The following is a 22,184-nucleotide window of genomic DNA, read 5'->3' as shown; positions in this document are numbered from 1 at the left end:
GTAAAAGAAAGCATATACGAAATACAGAATGTGAAGCAGAGGTTTCTATTTCTATTTATAGTAACATGAGTTTAAAAATAGACATACTGTAAACTATCGGAAAAATGTAGTTTTCGTACTTTTTTCACATTTTGGATGAGCAATTGCAGACAATATGTTTTTACTGCTACTGGCATTCAGTGACCAGCAAGTAAAAGAAAGCATATATGAAATACAGAATGTGAAGCAGAGGTTTCTATTTCTGTTTATAGTTACACATGTTTGAAAATAGACATGCTGCAAATTCTCGAGAAAATGTACACTTTCGCACTTTTTTTTTCTAACATCAGGGATGGTCAAAGTGCAGACAAACGGCTTTTATTTGTTATTGACAGAATGTGACTAACGAGTGTGAAAAAGCTTTAGCTAAAGTGTATAAGAATAATGTTTAAGCGTATTTTTACATTTCTGCCTATAGTAACACATATTTATAAATAATCAGGAAAATAAAGAATCATTCGTTTTTCTCAAATTAGGGATATGAAATTTGCAGTCAAACTTTCATTAGCTGTAACTGACATGGCTAATTGTATTCGGCGCGCCAGCGCGTCCACCTCATTCCAATACATATATCACAAAGTATGTTCTCCCTGCATTAAAACACTCAAATGACAGCGAATTTCTTTATAAATTAAGCATTATCGGTTGTATTCAGGTCCACAGCCCAAATCCGATTGAAATTCTTTTGTTAGGTGGATCCAGAAAATTTTCCCTAGGAGGCGGTGGCTCAAAGAATTTAGAAAGAAAAAATGGTACTGAAAGAAGTTCAGTTTTGTTATGACCCTAGAGATTATTGCCATGAAAATCAAGTCTTTAAAAAGGAGATAAAACTCTAGGGTCATAACAAAATACTTTGTAACATTCATGTTAGAAGGAAATTAAAAGTGAAGAGGGGGGCCCAAACATGAAATCCTATTTCATGTGAGGGGGATTGAACGTTTTTCAGTACCATTTTTTAAACACTACCACTTACCCTTAATCGATTACACTGCAAAATGTCTGCTGAAAGGGGGGGGGGGCTAAATCTACTCCCCATTATTTATTACCTATGTGATGTCTATCTTTGACCCCCCCCCGTTCCAACACCTACATGTATGTTTATACGTAAAATAAATTTATAAAAAACCAAAACAACATTTTTTTAAAATGCTTTAGTTAAAGTCTAGAGAAATATATACATGCATGTATAAAGAGAGATATCGAAAGTAAGCCAACTCAAAAACTTGGGCAAATTTCAGATTACTTTTGAACAATATGTGGTAAGGCATGCATGGATCAAAGGGGATCTGGATCCCTGGAATATTCAACTTCATTATACCCCCCCCCCCCCAAACGAAGTTTTGGGATATATAAGAATCAGTTTGTCCGTCTGTCTAGCTGTCCATCTGCCCATCTGTCTGTGCAAAAGTGTCCGATCCATATCTTCCTTAATGAGGAACATTAGAATCTACTACTCCACACAAAGATTGTCCATGACCTAAGTGTGTGTCATGACCTTGACCCAAGGTCATTTGGGAAACTTCAAGGTCACTGGAAGAAAAATTTTATAATTTGTGTCCGTTCCAGATCTTTCTTATTGATAAACTTGGTAGGTTCCTATTTCACATAAAGATTACCCTAATATTGTGTCATGACCTTGACCCAAGGTTATTTAGGGAAGTTCAAGGTCACTTGAAGAAAAATTTCATTATTCGTGTCTAGTCCAAATCTTTCTTATGGATAAACTTGGTAGGTTCTCATTTTACACAAAGACTGCCCATGACTTAAGGGTGTGTCATGACCTTGAACCAAGGTGATTTTGGGAAGTTCAAGGTCACTGAAGAAAAATTTCATAATCGTGTTCGCTCCATATCTTTCTTATGGATGAACTTGGTAGGTTCTCATTTCACACACAGACTGCTGATGACCTAAGAGTGTGTCATAACCTTGACGCAAGGTCATTTGGGGAAGTTCAAGGTCACTTGAAAAAAAAAATTATTTGTGTCTGGTCCATATCTTTTTTATGGCTAAACCTGAATCTACTACTTCACACAAACATTGCTTATTACCTGATTTTCTGTCATGACTTTGATCCAAGGCCATTAATGCAAGGTCAAGGTCACTGACAGAAAAAGTTCATAATTCGTGTCTGGTCCGTATATTTAGTCTGTTTTTTTTAGGAGGCGCCTTCGTTTTATTTATGAAAATATTATGAGCAAGTACATTTGCATTAAAAACATTTTAGCATTTCTCTCTTCTCTTAGAATAAGATCCATTAAATATTCAATGATTTAGCACCTCTGAAAAACCCAGCGGGGTATTTAGTCCCGTTTGGACAGATCTAGTTTAAACTGACATAGTGATTTGAGACACCGGCTCCTATGGAAAATTTTCTGGATCCTCCTAACAAAAGAATTTCAATCGGGCTAGGGCTGCTGACCTGAGTATAAACGATAATGCTTAATTTATGAAGAAAATCGCTGTCATTTGAGTGTTTTAATGCAGGGAGAACATACTTTTGTGATATATGTATTGGAATGAGGTGGACGCGCTGGCGCGCCGAATACAATTAGCCATGTCAGTTACAGCTAATGGAAGTTTAACTGCAAATTTCATATCCCTAATTTGAGAAAAACGAATGATTCTTTATTTTCCTGATTTTTTATAAATATGTGTTACTACAGGCAGAAATGTAAAAATACGCTTAAACATTATTCTTATACACTTTAGCTAAAGCTTTTTCACACTCGTTAGTCACATTCTGTCAATAAAAGCCGTTTGTCTGCACTTTGACCATCCCTGATGTTAGAAAAAAAAAGTGCGAAAGTGTACGTTTTCTCGAGAATTTGCAGCATGTCTATTTTCAAACATGTGTAACTATAAACAGAAATAGAAACCTCTGCTTCACATTCTGTATTTCATATATGCTTTCTTTTACTTGTTGGTCACTGAATGCCAATAGCAGTAAAAACATATTGTCTGGAATTGCGCATCCAAAATGTGAAAAAAGTACAAAAAACTACATTTTTCCGATAGTTTACAGCATTTCTATTTTTAAACTCATGTTACTATAAATAGAAATGGAAACCTCTGCTTGTCATTCTGTATTTGATATAAGGCTTTCTTTTACTTGTTGGTCACCATATGCCAATAGCAGTTAAAAACAGACAGTCAGCAATTATTCATCCAAAATTTTAGAAAAAAGTACAAAAAAATGACATTTCTCTGATAGTTTACAGCTAGTCTATTTTTAAACACATGTTACTATAAATAGAAATGGAAACCTCTGCTTCTCATTTTGTATTTGATATAATGCTTTCTTTAACATGTTGGTCACTATATGCCAATAGCAGTTAAATACATATAGTCAGCAATTATTGATCCAAAAATTTAGAAAAAAGTACAAAAAGTGACATTTTTGCGATATTTTGCATCACGTCTATTTTTAAAACATGTGTTACTATAAACAGAAATGAAAACCTCTGCTTCTCATTCTGTATTTCGTTTATGCTTTCTTTTACTTGTTGGTCACCATAAGCCAATTAGCAGTTAAAAACATATTGTCTGCGATTGTTCATCCAAAATATGAGAAAAAAGTACAAAAAACTACATTTTTCTGATATTTTGCAGTACGTCTATTTTCAAACTTGTTTTACTATAAATAGAAATGGAGAACCCTGCTTCTCATTCTGTTTTTGATATAAGGCTTCCATTTACGTTATGGTCACCATATGCCAATGGCAATTAAAAACAGATAGTCTGCAATTATTCATCCAAAATTTTAGAAAAAAGTACAAAAAACGACATTTTCACTATATTATGCATTACGTCTATTTTTAAACACGTGTTACTATAAATAGAAATGGAAACCTCTGCTTATCATGCTGCATTCCATTGAATGTTATTTTGTTCTTGTCAGTCACATAATATCAGTTACAGTTAGTGACAGTAAGTTGGTAAATTTCCCATCTCTAATTTGAGAATTAGTGGAAAATCAACATTAAACAGTTAATTTCATATGTGTCTATTTTTAGACATTTGTACTATTTATAGAGATGAGAGCCTGTCCTCAATAATTTGTGAGATATTATACTATTCCTTGTTCTTATTGATGAAATATTGGAGAGATCCATATTTTTATTATTTATGATTCAGTGGAGCTTCAAAATGAGGAAAAATTGACATTTTTCATCATTTTATGAGACATGTCTATATTTAGGCATTTGAAGCTATAAATAGAAAACGGAAATCCCTGAAAATAATATGCATGGTAGTTATTGGTGTCCAGTCTCTGACATTAGCACATTGACTTTTACAGTATATTTCATAATTACCCAGCAATGGCATCTAAAACTCTGCCCAAATTTCATTTTTTGGATTTTTCTGAAATGTGTCTATTTTTAAATACATGTTACTAAAAATAGCATTGAGATCCCACTCCAATTTTTTCATGAGTGGACACTACTAATACTGACGTTTGACGACACGCATATGATTTGAAAAATTTCCGTAGACAATTTTTTTTATTTAGCCTTAAGTTTCTCAAAAAATGCCAAATTTTCCATTTTTCACATTTTGAGAAACTTTGCTATTTTGCCGAACCATTTTCTAAGATTGGGGTCAATTCTGGAATAACTGGTTATATGCCCTGTATTCTTTAACAGTTGATGTTTACTTGTGATACAAAGATTTATATTTGAGTTCACTACATAAAGATAAAAATGCATTCATATTTCCTCAATTTTCATGCTTTTGTTTGGTCAAAAATGGCCGAAAATGGCCAAATTCAATGGATCCGTCTCCATGGCAACCGGGTGCACGTGGGAAACTTCTAACGCCATATTTGCTGGTTTTGTACCAAGGTGCACCTGTGGTTCAAATTTCATCAAAATCGGAGACATGTCGTTTCCAAGATTTTTTGGTGCTTACAGAGAATGCATGTTAAATACTATCTTATATGCTTTCCAATATAAATATTCGATATTAAAATGGAAACAGAGTTTGTATAACTTCAGTTCTATACACTAATAAGCACTTAATTTGTTCACATTTATTGGGTCTCATAAGCACATATTTTTCTTCATGATCACTAGCCCAGGTGCAACAGCTCTGGAGCGGAGTCTGTGTAGGTCATGAGGTCGATTGTCCCGTTTTGGAGGCGTTCTCGCAGCAGTTAAGTCTTCTCCCGATGGTTGCATATTTCTTGGCTGGTGGTCTGATGGTTCCCCCGACTTGTCTCTGTATCTGTAAGATTTCATTAGCATTCTGAATGTCTTTGAACAACTTGATGACTGTGAATATGTTGGGGTGAGCATGTTGAACCATTCTCTTTATCTTGCCGTGCCATCCTTCCAGACTGTTGTTTGTTCTTGGTCCGTCCGTGCCAAAGTGGTTCCACAAAAGTCGGTCACCATTCACCCACTGCTCTGTCACATAGTCTGTCAAGTTATGCTTCAGCTCTGTAAGGTCAGCTTCATCTCGATCTTCCAGGGCTGTAAACCATACATCTTCTATGCAGTCAGGAGGAACTAGAGGCAGGACAGCTGCTCTTCGAACCAATGTCTTGATGTCGTCATTCTATTTGTATGGAATCTGTAGGCCAGTCTGTTGCGCTCTTCGCCATACCGCCTGTGTGAAGTGGAAGAAGCAGCCCTTTGTGTTGATTCCAGGAAACACTTGTCGACTGGAATTGTGGATAGCTGTCTCGAAGTCGGCTAGGGCACTGGTAGGACAAAACTGTAGTCCAAGGTCGTTGATTTTTTCTTCCAAGGTTGAGAAGAATCTGGTGTTGATCGTTTGAAGTACATGTACATGTATCTAGAAACACCGTTCAGAGTTTATTTCAGTTGACAGGTTAGAAGTTAAAGAGGTGGTGGTTTTTAATGACCTTGACCTTTCATCCAAATGTCACAATCAATCTTAAGTTCTTTGAATAAGATACAAGATTCAACTCAAACGTTAAAAAGGTTAAGAATAAAAATACCCCCCCCCCTACACACACAACCAAACAAATCAAATTAATGGCAACGTAGAGAATCACTGTTAAACTCAAATAACACATCGGACCCACATAAAATTTCAAGAAAACTGCAGAAAAGAGCTCGAGGACAGTGTATTAAAATATATCATTTGAGTTTCCAAAGTATATAGAAATTAATAATTTATACAGAAAAAATTACAAATCCTGTCGTGTTTAAAATCAAAGTGCAGACGACCAAAGTTGGCATATAAGCCTTTTATAACCTATTTATTCCGATGTCGATAATAGCATACAATTCTACTGATTTGAAATAATATTTTAATACCAAGCATCCTTCGTTTAATTTACCTTTGAAAGTTATTTGAATTTTTTTTTAGAATTACGCAATCCCCAGAAATAGCGATTTTCGGTATATTAAAAATCAATATACATGTACGCTCCTTCGTAAAATAATCCGATATTTGCATTCACTAAAAAAATATTAATAAGAAGGTGTTAAACAATATTGGTCACATTAGCTGCCACGAATGTCTTTTTAAACATCTCTTGTAAAACCCAGAGAGTAGCCCCCTATGCATTGGAAAAAAATGAATAGTACCGGTCATAAAACCTTTATATATTTATTTACAAAGTATATAAAATTTACCAGGCACAGGTATCAGAGTTGTCGAAATGGCCTGAGAGGAAATATTTTAAAAAATTCTGAACAGAAAGGAAAATCCCTTTTCCATGTATGGAACTACTATTGAATAAGTTCAATTTGATTGGTTAGGTATTGGCGTGATACCCTTAGTCGACTTTAACCCTGCCTTGTCGTCGGAATAAAACGAACTTTGAGCCCGAGGTTAAGATAAGTAGAGAAATAAAATGTGAATCGAAATATTAAAAATATGACATGCATGAAAAATGGTAAATTTACATGTATATATGTATTTTTTTATTTGATTTGCGGGATACAAAGATATGTTATTCGCTTAATCAACATGCCATAATCATCTTGCATATGCATGTACATGTACGTGTGCGCGCATGCAAAACGTTAAACAATATATCGTTGATACAGTGCTGCTATCCTATAAGTTGACAATTCTATCCTATCCTATCGTGAATCCTGCATCCACAATCCTATCCTGTAATTTCAGTCTAATCCTATCCTATCCTATCCTGCAACTCTCATTTTTTTTAATATTTAGGAATTAAATTGACAAAACGAAAAAAAAGGAATTACCAGAAAATAAAATAAAATCATATATAGTTATGGTATTCATTTAAATGTTAGACATTTTAATGGAGAAAAATAATCGAGATCGGCATCCCCTAATTCCCGACTAACCGCTAAGCACAAATTAAATTTACGATTATCATAACCATGTTGAAAAATAATGTTGAACAAAAAGATCGTAATTACACGTGGATAAATACTGATTTTGCAAACATATGAAAAGAAATTGGCCTATCAGAAGAATTAAAGAAAAATATACTTTGTGTTTTAAATTTCCTACTTACAATATTCGCGAGACCCGGAATCGCGACTTGCGTCCAACGCGTAATATTTATTTATTTTAAAAAATCATATGCCTATATAGTTATAATGTTTAAGTATATGTTTCATGTAAAATTTTATTTTTTTCCTAAACTAAGCACCATGAAAATAACATGCATGTACATGAATTGTATAGATTTAGTCTAACTGTGCCTGTGTGACAGATTTTTCTGTATGCAATTCTGAAAGAAAATATATGACTAGACCAAACAGACAAGTCAAATGTAGATCTAGAATATCTTGACTTTCACATATCAAACATTTCAAATGTGAAATTGTCTTATAAAATCAATATTAATTGTATGATTTTTTTTAAAATTTAAACTCAGTAATTTATTTTTTTTTTATATTTCAGTTCATCATATATAATTGCATGTGATATTTTTAAATTATGCAAAATATGTAGTTGCTAAATTCAAGATAATCTAATTGTTATTATTTTTCATTTCACTTCAGTTTCTCCTCATTTTATATGGTCAGCTCAACACCGTACAAATGTATTTCAATTTTCTATTTTTTTATGTGTGAAAATTTAATAATTTATGTTTAATAGAATATTTTTTTTTCTAAATTTGATATTGGTTGACAGATTGACATTAATAAGTAAGGTCACACATGTTTCTAAGATCTTATAAAACATGCATGAGAAATTCAGAATTCCCATCTTTAACATGTATAACTCAGTCTTAAGTAAAACAAGTTTATATTTGATCTTTGATCTTGAATGTTAATCCGTGTTCAGTGTCAGATTGAGAAATATTAAAATGCTCCACACGTTCCTTTGATCTTACAAAACATGCATAAGAATTCACTGACAGTACTTACAGCATTTATGCCACATTCTTGAGTAAATTTTGTATTTGACCTTGACATTTGATCTTAAAATTTTCAGCTTTTAAATGAGGAAAAATACTTTATCAAATTCACAATATTTTTATTCAAGGTGATTCCTAAACAATGTTTAACAATTGAATATTCCATTACCATGAGACAGTCATTAAAAGTATCCATGTACAGCATTTATGAATTTCAATGCTAAGATCACAGATACATGTACATGAACTTTGTTTAAATTAAAGTTTATCAATGTTTTATTACACTTGTATAATGTTTCACATGTATAGAATTTGGCTTTCTTAACCGTCGCTCAAATTGAAATTCAAATTTCAGAGTTATTGTCAGAGAGATGGTCATAAACCGAACAGTTCTTCAAATGTCAACAATGCACAGAAAACACACTGATCTCCTTAGTAAAAACACCATGATTTCAGACTTAGGACTCTGTGACACTGGTTTGAACATCTTTCATCATTTACACTAACAGCATATGGCATGAACTGCATTCTGTACAGCTGTAAATGTCCAGGGTTTCCTGAAAAAAAATAAATGATATTATAGACATGTTGATTGTAAATTTTGTCATAAACATTTCATACACATTTAATATGTTTAAAATGTTTTGGATTGTGACTATCTTTCACATTTCATGTACAATTTCACCTTTTTCTCTCCCAAAAGTAATGCATTTAGAAATCATGAAAAATAAAATCTTTTACTGCAACCTCAGTCATATAAAAGAAAAAAAAATTATTCAACATAATTTACTTGTAGATTATAATTCATTTTATCTTGTAAACTTTCTAACAAGTATGAATACATTTGTTTTAGTGACTTTTCTCTATTTCTGCTTGTTTTTATCTATTTAATGTTTTTTCTTGGGTTTTTTTTTTTGGTCTTGAAATTTGAATATGAAAATCTATGATACTATAACATGATGACCAGAAAAATTCAACATTTCCTTCAGTTTTACTCTCAATATTTTTGAAAGAAAAAAATCAATTGTTCCGAGTAACTGCAGACATGTCACGTCAACTCAGATAATGATGTTTATGTATTTAAATGACCATGTAAAAATACATGATAAAAATAAAATCATACATACTTTTTAGGTTGAAATCCTTGTACTGCGATGACGCATGAGTGCAGACAATCCATTTTCTGTAATGAATAAAATGCCAAGATTAACTTATGTTTCATAACTCACAGTACATCAAACATACATGCACAATATGTAAGTGCACTGCTTAGTGAGCTCATTAAAATTTAAGCAGAAGCATTAGAAATGTTCATGATGATTCTACATTCATTTATTATTAATTACACAGAAATTAAAAAAAAAACTATTTTCTGACCTTATTAGGGAAATGATAAGAGTAACAACCTGATTTAGGCATAATACATATGATTGTTTTAGTCTTAGAGCTCATTGATATTTGATATCTGATTGAATCATAAGACAGTGTATTTGTAAATATTAACACCCCCTCCCCCCGCACTTCGGTCTACACTACTCCGTTTTCTCGCACCCGATTTTTGTTTATATTAATAAAAAGAATAAAATGTTTATATTTTAGGACATGAGAACACTGTTTAAAGCGATAAATATGTATAAAAATGCACACATACTGTGTGCAGTGTGAAGTATACTTACATGATATAGCACATCATCTATTCAAGTCCGCTGCTGACGGTTCCTGTGGAATTATCCAAACAAACAGAGCATATTTAACAGAAAAACATGTTAATACACTTTTACACAAGTAAGAATCGGTTAAATCATCCAAACAATCTGAAGAAATACTGTCTTTCGATGCTTGGGCCCTTCGTTGTTTACATTCCCAAATCTTCCGGTGATCGTTCACGGTTAGATCGTACGCCGTGTTACTCGAAGTTTATAATGTAAATATGTGTTTAGAGAAAAGAATGTTTTATTTTCTTTTGAAAAAATTATAAATATTTCTTTTGTAAACATTTTATACCGTATTTCGTTTTTGTAATTTATTCTGAAATATAAATTTACCTTTGCTCGAATCTGATTGGCTGTAGGATACAGGATAGGATAGGATTGGATTAAGTTTTATATGTTTCTATCGTGAATCCTCAATCCTGAATCCTATCCGATCCTATCCTAGTCAACTTGTAGGATAGCAGCACTGTACTTGATATCATTGTAACTTTTATATTCTCAAATGAAATCCTGGGATACTTAGCATACTGTATCAATAAAAGGTCTTAGAGGAATAAGGCACGATAAGGGACATGGGGAGCGTTTGGGGAACATCTGTAACGGTCCCCGTTACAATTAGCACTATTTTTTTAACAATTTCAGATATCTATGAAAATAATTCAGTGTTTGTATTGCCTCAATGGTGATTGCGCAGACACAGTATGCTCTAACTCGTAAATTTAATTTGACGGTGAAGAAGAGGCATTTTCTGTTGCTCACCGTCGCAATAGCCAGGCATTTCTCTACGAGAAATGAGCCCGGCTAAAATATGAAAAACTATGGAAACCTGTGTCCGAACGCAAGTGTTAAGTAATGTCTAGGGGTGAATACCGGACTTATTCATATAAAAAAACAATCTCTTCAAAACAAAATCAGTGCTCCGTGCACTGAGAAAGACTGGCTTAGAATGACCTTAACTTAACGCCACTGACCCGTTTTACTGGCCTTCCTATGGCCTGCCTTGTATTACTACGCATAGCTATACGAACACGTTGCTATCATACAACGTTTTCCCGCTATTCTCCGAAACGTGGAAAAACTCTAGTATAATATACACTTATAAAAATACTTCCCCCCCTTCTCTATATAAACACAACACAACATAGGTGTGAGCCAGACAAGCTTAGAATAAAATGATCAAAAGTAAGCAAAAGCTGTAAACGCTATGAAAAACCTCAACAAAAATGCAAGATATTACGAAATATATATGATGTAAAACTTTTATTTTATAAACATATTTCATTTCCCAAAGAAAAAAATCACGTCATAATCCTATATTTTTTGAAACAGAAAGTCTACTTTCTAGGCTGTCTTTCACGTATCCATCTTTGGACGAATCTGATGCCCATCTACCATGTTTCTTCCAACATCGCTCGTTTACTTTGGAATTTGCTGCAGCCGTCGCACCTCCTGAACGCAGAGAATGAAGACCAATATTGATGTTTCCCAAAACGGATTTTAGTTTTGACAAAATGCACTCCCTGGCCCTGGTATAACCAAGTTTTTTGTCTTTGTATATTGACTTTAAAAAGTCTTTAGATTTAAACACGGAATTGAACAAAAAGTGACCAGAAGAAATGTCTATACTTCCTAAAGATATATAACGATTTAACATTTTAACTGGACAAGCCGAGGTAACAACAGCAGATATTAAAATTTAGTTTCCTTGTCTATATTGATCGATTTTGCTTTTGTTGATGGAAATTTTCACATATCTGTCCATGAAAGTTAAATCTGAACAACGGAGAGAACAAAGTTCTTCGAAACGTAAAAATCCGGCAAAAGAAAGAAGAATCATACACAGATCGCGCACTTCTAACAAATTTGTGCTGTTGACATAAGTATCACACAATAAAATTAATTCACTGGCTGTGACGAATTCCTTTTTTATAACTTAAGGTTTGTTATTACGCTTGGATTGATTGATTGATTGAATATTGTTTAACGTATTTTTCCAGAATATCTCAATGATATGGAGACGTCACCATTGCCGGTGAAGGGCTGGAAATTTAGGCCTATGCTCGGCACTCAGGGCCTTTGAGCAGGGAAGGATCTTTATCATGCCACACTTGCTGTGACACGGGGCCTCGGTTTATACGATCTCATCCGAAGGACGGCTCAATTTAGTTGCCTTTTACGACAAGCAAGGGGGTACTGAGGACCTGTTCTAATCCAGATCCCCACGGAGCTATTACGCTTGGAAGCCTCTAATAAATTATGCTTGGAAGCCTCTATATAAATTTTTAATGAAGGAGTGTTCTGTTGGATTCTTATGGCCTTAAATAGATTGGCCCCACTTGATAGCATATACAGCATTGGAAATGTCGTGGAAAGAACAACCGATTTGCAGCAAGTGAGTGAGATACCGAGAAATGTGAAATGGATTGGTCGGTATATCTGGTTTTCTTTTGTTTGCGGATGCTGAATGATGAAATATATTTCTTGCTGGTGTTGCCACTTCTAGATTTCATGATACATTCACATTTTTGCTGCTAACACTGCATTATCTGGAGATGAAAGGTCCAAACTGTCCTGCCCACTCTTTTGAACGTTTATCTCTGAAAAATAAATAAATGACAAATTGTATATTATTCACATGTATCTAAAATTCGATTCGTAATGCAACCATGTCAAATACTTTGTGACCTCCAAATATTCCATTTGCCCCTGTACCTCTTTCAGTTATCAAAGAATTGACCTTCTTCACTCCCTAAATAAAATAATCCCAATCATCCCTTTTGCGTAATGAAGGCCTAAATGGGGAAGATTTCCATTGAGGAATGATAAGACTACCCTTTCCTTTGTCTTGTTTCAGTTTGTTTATTGTCCTACAAACCAACCTAGGAGGCGGAACCAGCCAATTATTGTCATTCCCCCAGAAATGCTTAAAAGCGTCTATCCCACTGTATCTGGGCACCACCACCTTGAATGAAATTTAATACATTTAGTATTATAGTCTGTTGCAAACCTATCGCATGAGTGTAGTGTATGCCCCAACAATTGTCAATAGTTTGAAAAACACTATTTTTTATTCCCCAGTCATCAATATCAAAACATCTACTAAGCACGTCTGCTTGAATGTTTTTGCCTCTTGGCACCCAATTTATATCAAACACTATTTATGAACTCATTTATGAACTCAGAATTTTTTCATTTATTTTAACAGCAATATCATGCAAATGAGACTTTCTTCTACCGACTTCCAAAATTCTGCAAGCACTTTTGCTGTCAGTATACGATGCTGCGTTTTTGACCTGAATACTTTCTCCCATAGTATTCAAACACCTGTTAATTGCTTCTAGTTCTCTCCACGTAGAACTTTTCAAGGATTCCTCTCCTGTCCAGAGACCTAGTACCTTTGTAATCTCTGAATTTTCTACATAAGCCCCAAAAAGTGAATCAGAAGCGTCGCAAAAAACCTTTAAATCTGAAGATTCACTGCAAGTCTTAATTTCTTTACCATTAATTGACACTGTTTTGTCTCTCCAAGTTTCCATCATATCTGGATTGATTTTGTGGTCCACTAAAGGCCATGACGGTGGATTCCAATTGTTTTGATAGGCGGTCCATTAGTCTCTATTCCATGCCCTCAATGGAAGCTATGACTGAGTCATTCTTTCTTAGTTTTATGGTGGACTCTTGTGTGTTTGGCATATTTAAACAGGTCTTCAAAGATTTGGGGATCTTTATCTAGTACCTTCTAGTATTTTTTAGGCCCTTGTTAAATAAAGGTAAGACACGAATCATTTTTTAGTGAGGGAAGCCGCAGTGAACCTTGACTTCAGTGTTGCCTTAAATATTTTAAAATATGCATATATCGGCATATTTCAATTACAAAACACGTATTTGAAGACAAAAAATGTTTTGGGTGTGGAACAAATACCGATGAAATTGTGCATTAAAAATATAAACACGTACTTACCAAACACTTCCCGTGTGAAGCGTACAAAACTTCGAAAGGAATCCTCTTCTCTCCGACGATCGTTACATCCGACTTCAGAAAATTCAACTGTAAAAAGGCGGTGGAACTTTGAGGCTGTTAGGTCAGTTTTTGATTTTTCTGACATAAAGAACTTAAAACAGGTCTGTTGATAGAGCTGAAAAGGAATTGTATATATGAGTGAAAAAGTGAACTGTACATTCAGGAATATTAAAAAAGTTTTTAAACCATTATACACTATTATCTATGAAAACTTACTTGTAAGATTCCCGTTCTTCTGTTTTCTTTTTAATTGTAATGTGTAATATATAGATAATGGGAATCAAATAATGAATAATTGCGCAAATTTCACTGTACATGTACAGCTCAAGAATAAATTTCAAGGCAAGAATGCATGTGCATATAAGTACTTACTGATCTACTTAGTGTACGGCTGACAGAGTTTTTAGCTCTACTGGTCAGAGACCAGAAGAGCTTATGCAATAGTAATGCGTCCGTCGTCCATCCGTCTGTCTGTCCGTCTGTCTGTCTGTAAACAATTTTTCAAAATGCTACTCCTCCTTCAGTTTTGGTCTGATTTCAGTATAACTTGGCATACAAGAAGTCTACACTAAGATACATAATTCTGTGTATCGGTTTTTGATTTCGATGAACGGTGTTGCCGTGGTTACTAAAAATTGAAATTTCTGTGAAATTCTTTCAAAATGCTACTCCTCCTACAGTTTTGGTCTGATTTCAATATAACTTGACACACAAGTAGACTTCACTAAGATACATAATTCTGTATATCGGTTTTTGATATCAATGAGCGGTGTTGCTAATTGTTACTAAAAATAAAAATTTCTGTGAAATTCTTTCAAAATGCTACTCCTCCTACAGTTTTGGTCTGATTTCAATATAACTTGACACACAAGTAGACTATACTAAGATACATAATTCTGTGTAACGGTTTTTGATTACGATGAGCAATGTTGCTGTTGTTACTAAAAATAGAAATTTCTGTGAAATTCTTTCAAAATGCAACTCCTCCTACAGTTTTGGTCTGAATTCAATATAACTGGCACACAAGTAGACTACACTAAGATACACAATTTTGTTTATCAGTTTCTGACTTCGATGAACATTTTTGCTTTGGTTACTGAAAATAGAAATTTCTGTTAAATACTCTCAAAATGCTACTCCAAATACAGTTTAAGTCTGATTATAATATAATGTGGCATGCAAGTAGACTACACTAAGAACATAAAGAAACTTAATCAAGGATGATTATTTTTTTATTGCTGTTGTAATGTTTCAATTCCAAACTGCTTAAGAACTTTTCTCTACCTTTGCTAAAAGTACAAACCAGTAGAGCTTCAGTCTCGACAGAGACTTCTGGTTTGGAGTAGAAGTGAATATGGTCGAGGGTACACACGGTGAAGATGATATCTTCTTGTAGTTGGCGTTTTTTCTGGGAAATTCTAAGCCTACGTCCCGTGGAGGTGCAAGGCACATCATAGTCATGGTCACTACTCTGTTCATTCCCATTTGGGCGATAACTTGCTTCCGAGTCCAAGTATGAGAAATTTTCCTCAGAGGACTTTGTAGATATTGTTGAAATTTAATCACTGTTCTTAAGGTGCAGCAGGATTGCATGTATCGTTGTGTTGAAATGCATCCGAGTTAACAATTCTTACACACGTGACAATCAGTCATTTTATTTGTGGTTTAAATTTCTTGTCTTTAGTTACCATTTAAAACATAGGTGAGAGGATGACTGAAATTAACATAAGCACCCTAAGCATTTTGACGGTAGTCATGTGTAACTTAAAGTTCATTCAAATGACTGTAGCGTCGAACTGTTATAACTGTTTATGTTTTGATCGTCAAATAAAGCCTCTGAAGTAGTATTAGTGGCTATACATCGGGGGTAAACAATGGATCTTGTGTTAGAACGAACAATGGATCTATTGTTAGAATGACCTTGACCGATTTTCAGTGCATAAGTAGTAAACAATGACATTGACTGACATAATACAATTAGACTTTGTATCATGGTGGCGGCACTTTTCCTTTGAAATTCCCTGTACAATAACTGGAGATACACCAGCAGGGGGTGGAGCTCATTATACAGCAAAACTGTGCTGTGTAAATAATTTATTGTACTACTTTCACGTCCCAGTGAAAAACAAACATTGCATCATACGTTTTTCTAGTAACATTTTTGAAAATGTACAAAACAGTTTTTAAAATTATTATAGGTATTGAAAAGAAAAAAAATATTAATTTGAAAGTTCCTTTTAAAAAAAAAATATTCAAATTACACCCATCTTGGACAATTGTATACTTGTACAAAAGTTTCTAATAAAATGAAAAGATGCAATTATTGAAATAAGGAAATGCCCACCACTGCTTAAGTTGGTAATATCACTCCAAGCGCTCTGCATGATTTTCAGGGCCACATTCACGCTCGATAGAAATACTCTCGTTTCTTCATAACCTCTTAGCGTTGTCCCGGGGGGAGGGGTCCAAACACAAACATAAAGATCCAAAACTACGAACTCTACAAGCGAGATCTGCATTTCACCTTTTGAATGTCCAGACCCCATCTCCAATCTGTGTCCTGTCCAGTCCATTATTTTTCGCTTATCAATTCCACTCTGGTATAATACAATCACTCAAGTTCTTTTCCTATAATGATTGGTGAAATTCCCCTAATACCTGGGAAGTCCCGCACGATCACATATTATGTTCATCATAGATTTCAGTTTCAACTTTGTTAACGCCAAAAGTCTGTATGCCGTACCGTGGTGGTGATCCAGCTAGCGACCGTCTGTACAATATACCGGTACCTTAATTTCCAAAGGCCACTACATAAACTTTGAAGAAAATCCACCATTTAACGCTTCCCTACAACATCAAAATTCAAAACAAAATATCTAATAAAACTTATGAAATGATATTTTTTATGTGATCTCTGTCCAATATTTATACCAGGGAGTCATCAAGTCGAAGTATACATTTTAGTAAATACCGACATGAAAAGGGAACATTACATAATCAAAAGAGGGGGGTGCATAAGGAGATGAAAGGGGCGGATCTAATAAGAAAAGACAATATACTTGTAAGCAATAATTTTATAATCAGAATTTAACTTACCAGGCTGGCAATAATGCCTTATTAGTTTGTTGTAAAGCTCCTAATGCGCCAATCCTCCCTTAAAAGTTGTGGTAGATCTTCAGTGAACTCGATGTACTTTCCGGCTTCCCCATACGAGCGTCCATATCTTGTGACTGTCAGTCGCGCTATGCACAATTTATGCGGGGCAACGGGAAAGATTTTTCACGTGATTGGAAAATTGAATTTCATTGGAGTTTGGTTGTTTAATAATGAATAATCATTTCAGAAAATCACGTGTTCAAATGTTAACTTTTTAATTGGACCATGATACAAGACAGTTATTGAATATTTCTTTTGGTGTATCCTGAGTTATTTGGGCGAAGGGCGGAGACTCGTGCTTCGCACTCGTCACCGCCCTTGGCCCAAATAACTCAGGATACACCAAAATAAATATTCAATAACTATTACTTCAGAAATACACTGGGGGTAAACAATGATGCTCTGCAACAGTAATAGGAATGGGGGAGAACGACTGTCTACGTCACAGACAGATGTCACGCTACAGTCTACTCATGGGGAACAGACACAATGGAAGGGGAAAATGGAATGACGTCAACACAAGGGTTGATATAAAAAAGAAGATATTAACAAGGAGTAAAAGAAGAATTTTACGGGACCCTTCATTCCCAAGAAATAATTTACTATGAAGAAACGCACCGAGGATCATTCTGTTTTTTCACTCCTTAATATGATTTGCCCTTTAATAAGAGAAAGCAATGAAACGCAGTTCTGTTTCACGTATTTGTGAGAGTTTAAAGTACACAGATCATCACCTGGGTAAATCCTGCAAAGTAAAATTTGATAATAACCTTTACGACTAAGTGGTCTGAAACTGATAACAGGTAATGAAATGTTGGTAGATTTACACGTGTAAGTATTTTAAAATACATTTAAGTTATCCTTGGACTAATTCAGGTATCTTATTTTAAAATAAATGAAAGAAAAGATACATACTGTGTTAATTTTTGTCTAAATTACATAATGAAGATTTTGCAATGAAAAGTTTGTCCGTAATAAATCACAATTTAGTAATTATGCCGGAGACGGGTGTCCTACCTGGGACTGTAGTCATGGCATTCTCGTACATAGCTAGCGGGATCTTCCTGACCGATCGCGCAACTCGGCTGGGGCTGTCAAATAAAAAAAAACATTTATCTTATTATTAATAGGTACATTTTTATACTCACGCATACAAGAGTATAAACAAAAAATAAACATTATCATAACTTTACAAATTAAAATTGGATTTTTGTGAAATCTGTTATCATAAATGTGAAACTGATGTGTAATTATTTCCCTAAAAATACTTTCATAAATGATAATCACTACATACCATTTATTTGTCTCGAGGCCTCAGCTCGTACCGGCGCGCCCCCTCCTCTTCAACATCTTTTATTCCAATTCCTGCTTCATACTACAGTGGAAATGGTAGATGCGACATTGATCAACAAAAAAAAAAGTAGGTGTTGCACATAAGGCGGTAGTGGGGATGCTTGATTCCCAAAAGTCTGTTCAATAAAGCATTTGTATGATGAAAAGGCTGATTTGTAAGCCAATAGAGTGGACGGCGATAGAGTATTTCGAACCAATAGGTCAGCTGTACCGGTCAGATCTTCACTAAACTTGAGGGGACTGGTGTTGGTCCGCTGTCCATATGAGGGAAGCGTGCCAGAAATTCCTTGTTTGGCCTGGAAATGGATATTGTGTTTAAGTGAAAGAACCATAAGACACCGCGTCAGTTGCATAAGATGGGGGTCTTTTGAGGTATTTTTGTTTATAACGTGTACAACCGACATGTTGTCTGAATGCAGAACATCAGTACTGTTTTCCAAAGAAAGGGCCCAAATGTCTAATGCGATGACAATAGGTAGGAATTCTCGTACTAAAATATGATAATTTAACCACTCTGCAGTGAACTCATGGTAAACCTCTTTGTACGAAAAGTGCATCCGAATCCTATGTTACTTGCAGAAAAAAGGCCCTGCCGTTAAAACGTTCTAGAAACACACCCCAGGAACGCAAGTCGGCCTGTGCCTGTAAGTTAAGACGACGATGATGGTATGGTTTCTTAAGGCCAATCATTAGGTCGATTAGACGTCTCAAGAAAGTGTGACCGGGTGGTGCAATTGATACTGCTTAACGTCCCTCTCCAGAATATTTCACTGATATGAAGACGTCCCGGGTGGTACGACGTTCCACGCATAATTCAGCATACCAATTAAGGACTGCAATTCTTTCATCGTTGCAGAATGCTTTGTCTGAATTTTTTTGATTTCTGCCTTTAATTGTGTTAATTTATCTATCTGATTTCCATCTTCAGTGTATCTAACTCTAGACCCAAAAATATGAGGGTATTTGTTGGGTAAACAGTTTTAGCCGATTTGATAGGCAGGCCAATGTCTTTAGCTAGTTGGTAAAAAGCTAGTAGAGCACTGTTACACTTTGAGGAGTAAGGGGGACTTATGAAAAGAAAATCGTCCAAGATGTGTACACAACGCAAAACCGAACATTTTCATTCAAGGATCCATTGAAGGGATGAGCTGAATGTCTCAAAAAGGTTACATGAATAACTTGGGCCAAAAGGTAAGGTTATGTTGAAATAATACTTGTTGTCCACCATCAAACTTAACAGTTTAAAGTCATCCGGGTGAATAGGGATCTGTTTATAAGCATTTTTAAGGTCTGTTTTGGCTAACAAAGCACCCCTTCCCAATCGCTTGATTATTGGGCGGTGTTTAATGACTGGTATTGAACTGTACTCTTTAGGAATGTTATGGTTAATCGAATCTCCTTCAGGGTAAGATAAATGATTGATCAATCGAAATTCCCAAGCTGCTTTTTTGGGCACCAATCCTCAAAGTGATATCTGAATATTGGGAAATGGAAGGCTCAGATTCGCGATACGGTTTCCGCTGAGTTCACTTATGAGCTTACTATGAAGAATTTCATTACCCTTGAGAGATGAGAGTTTTTTCGATATCCGAAATGCACGTTGACCCTGATCTGGGATTTTAAAACCGAAAGTAAACCCTTGTAATAGAAATAAAGTCAAAGCTGAATCGTAGCCCTCAAGATAACTAGACAGTTTATCAACTCTAATCGGTGTTATAATCGTTTTATCCTTTTTACTTAGACAAGGGTGCTGGTTTGTTGGATGTCCTTGTAGCTTTTAAGCATTTTGTTTTGAGAAACCTTGTTTTGAACGATTGTAGCACTGTTGGCGAGGGTGCTTTCCCGAATAGTACTGACAGACGTGCTGGAGGGGGTAGTTGATTTTGTTGCACGAGCCCATATTGTTGAAGGAATAACAGTAGCTAAGCTGCATGGGTTGGGCACGAAAGGGCTGCTTTTTGTTTTTTTAGTTTAAAGTCTTACCCAGAAACTAATTCCTCCTGATACAAATCTATATTAGTCACATGAGGAGGGTTCCTTTTCACGCTGACGCCGAAATTTTTCATCATAGAGTAAGGCCGCTTGGTCCCCACATGAATCCGTGATTTTTCGCACTTTTTGTGCATATGTCATCGGTTAGCCGATTTCAAGGGGGGTTTCTATGCATAGATCGCGACGAATATGTGGAAAGCCTCCACCCATTTCTGAATTGTTTTCAGCGGGCCTTTGTCATTTGATTTAACGAAGATTAACTGCCCATCTTTGTCTACTGACTTAAACTTTATCGAGGTCTTTCGGCAATAGTGTAGAATTTTAAAAACTTGTGGGCATGAAGTTTTGCCCTTATCTGACGAGACTCAAAAGGGTCACTGTTTTCAGATTAAATCTTCGTTTTAGCTGCGTTAAAAATGCAGTCAGTTTCGACACGGACACACTCAGAACTATAATCTGAGTCACGCGAATCTAGGTCATTACCCCCCGATAAACACAATGAGGTGCTGCGAGTTGTAGCGTCTAACTGCAGATAAAACTAGAACTGTCCAATAGGGACAAATACCCCCCGCTGGGTTTTTCAGAGAAGGTGCCAATTCAAAAATACTTTATGGATCTAGAGATGTTCACAATTTACCAGGTACTTACAAAAATTTGCAGTTAAATATAATTGCTCATCATGTTTCTTAATGAATGAAACAAAGGTGCAACCAAATGAAACATCAATGCTAATACATTGTAATTCCCCTGTAACATTATTATTTTTTTTTTTTTTTTATTTTTGCATTAAAAAAATATATTGCAATTATGCGTAATGTCACCCTGCAAACTGATTGTTGAAAAAAAAAATCATATCATACAAGATCAAATTAATCTTGATAACTTTATATCAAATTCATTTGAAAATAAAAAGCTTGTCATTCAGTAATGAAGTGCTTTGACAGACAATAAATTACAATTAAGAGAATAAGAGAAGAGAGATCTTAAAATTCTTGTGCCTGATTCCCAGGAGATTACACATGGTTGATAATGAGATGCCTTAATGTTCAACTTCCCACACCAAACTCATTAATTTCAAGTGAATTAAAATAAAAAATAAAACCTGTAGAATGCAAAAAAAAAAAAAAAAAAAAATGAACAAAAAGAGTTGAAAATTCCAGTTGCACACCTTCATATGGTGAATAATAAGTGTACAAATTTTCAGATTAATCCTTGCAATAGTTTCTGAGAAACGGCCCAGACAAAACCACAAAATAAAAACTAGAGATGTTCCCAATTTACTTACAAAAATTTGCAGTGAAATATAATTGCTCATCATGTTTCTTAATGAATGAAAGGGAGGTGCAACCAAATGAAGCATAAATACTAATACATTGTAATTCCATTGTATTTTTTTTTTTTTCATTTAATTTTTTTTATTACTGCATTAAAAAAATATATTGCAATTATGTGTTATGTCACTCTGCAAACTGATTGTTGAAAAAAAACAAACAGTATACAATATCAAATTAATCTTGATATATGAATTTGAAATGCATTTTGAAAATAAAGAGCTGGTCATCCAGTAATGAAGTGCTTTGACAGACAATAAGTT

The 22,184-nt window shown here is 34.7% G+C and overlaps 1 long non-coding RNA gene across 1 annotated transcript; it reads right to left on the bottom strand.

The window, feature by feature from the left end:
* Positions 1-8,469: 8,469 nt before the first annotated feature.
* LOC134257565 (uncharacterized) lies at positions 8,470-10,221 on the bottom strand. Its single transcript, XR_009989950.1, has 3 exons — positions 10,033-10,221; positions 9,484-9,539; positions 8,470-8,913 (listed from the first exon to the last, which is right to left on the bottom strand). It is a non-coding gene; the product is annotated as an uncharacterized LOC134257565 (long non-coding RNA).
* Positions 10,222-22,184: the final 11,963 nt, after the last annotated feature.

The sequence above is a fragment of the Saccostrea cucullata genome, unplaced genomic scaffold (assembly GCF_032062105.1).
Source record: "Saccostrea cucullata isolate Sc308-1 unplaced genomic scaffold, CSIRO_AGI_Scuc_v1 ctg2292, whole genome shotgun sequence".
NCBI classification, from domain to species: Eukaryota; Metazoa; Mollusca; class Bivalvia; order Ostreida; family Ostreidae; genus Saccostrea; species Saccostrea cuccullata.
The sequence above is the reverse complement of the archived record's forward strand: the minus strand, read 5'-3'. Positions and strand labels throughout refer to the sequence as shown.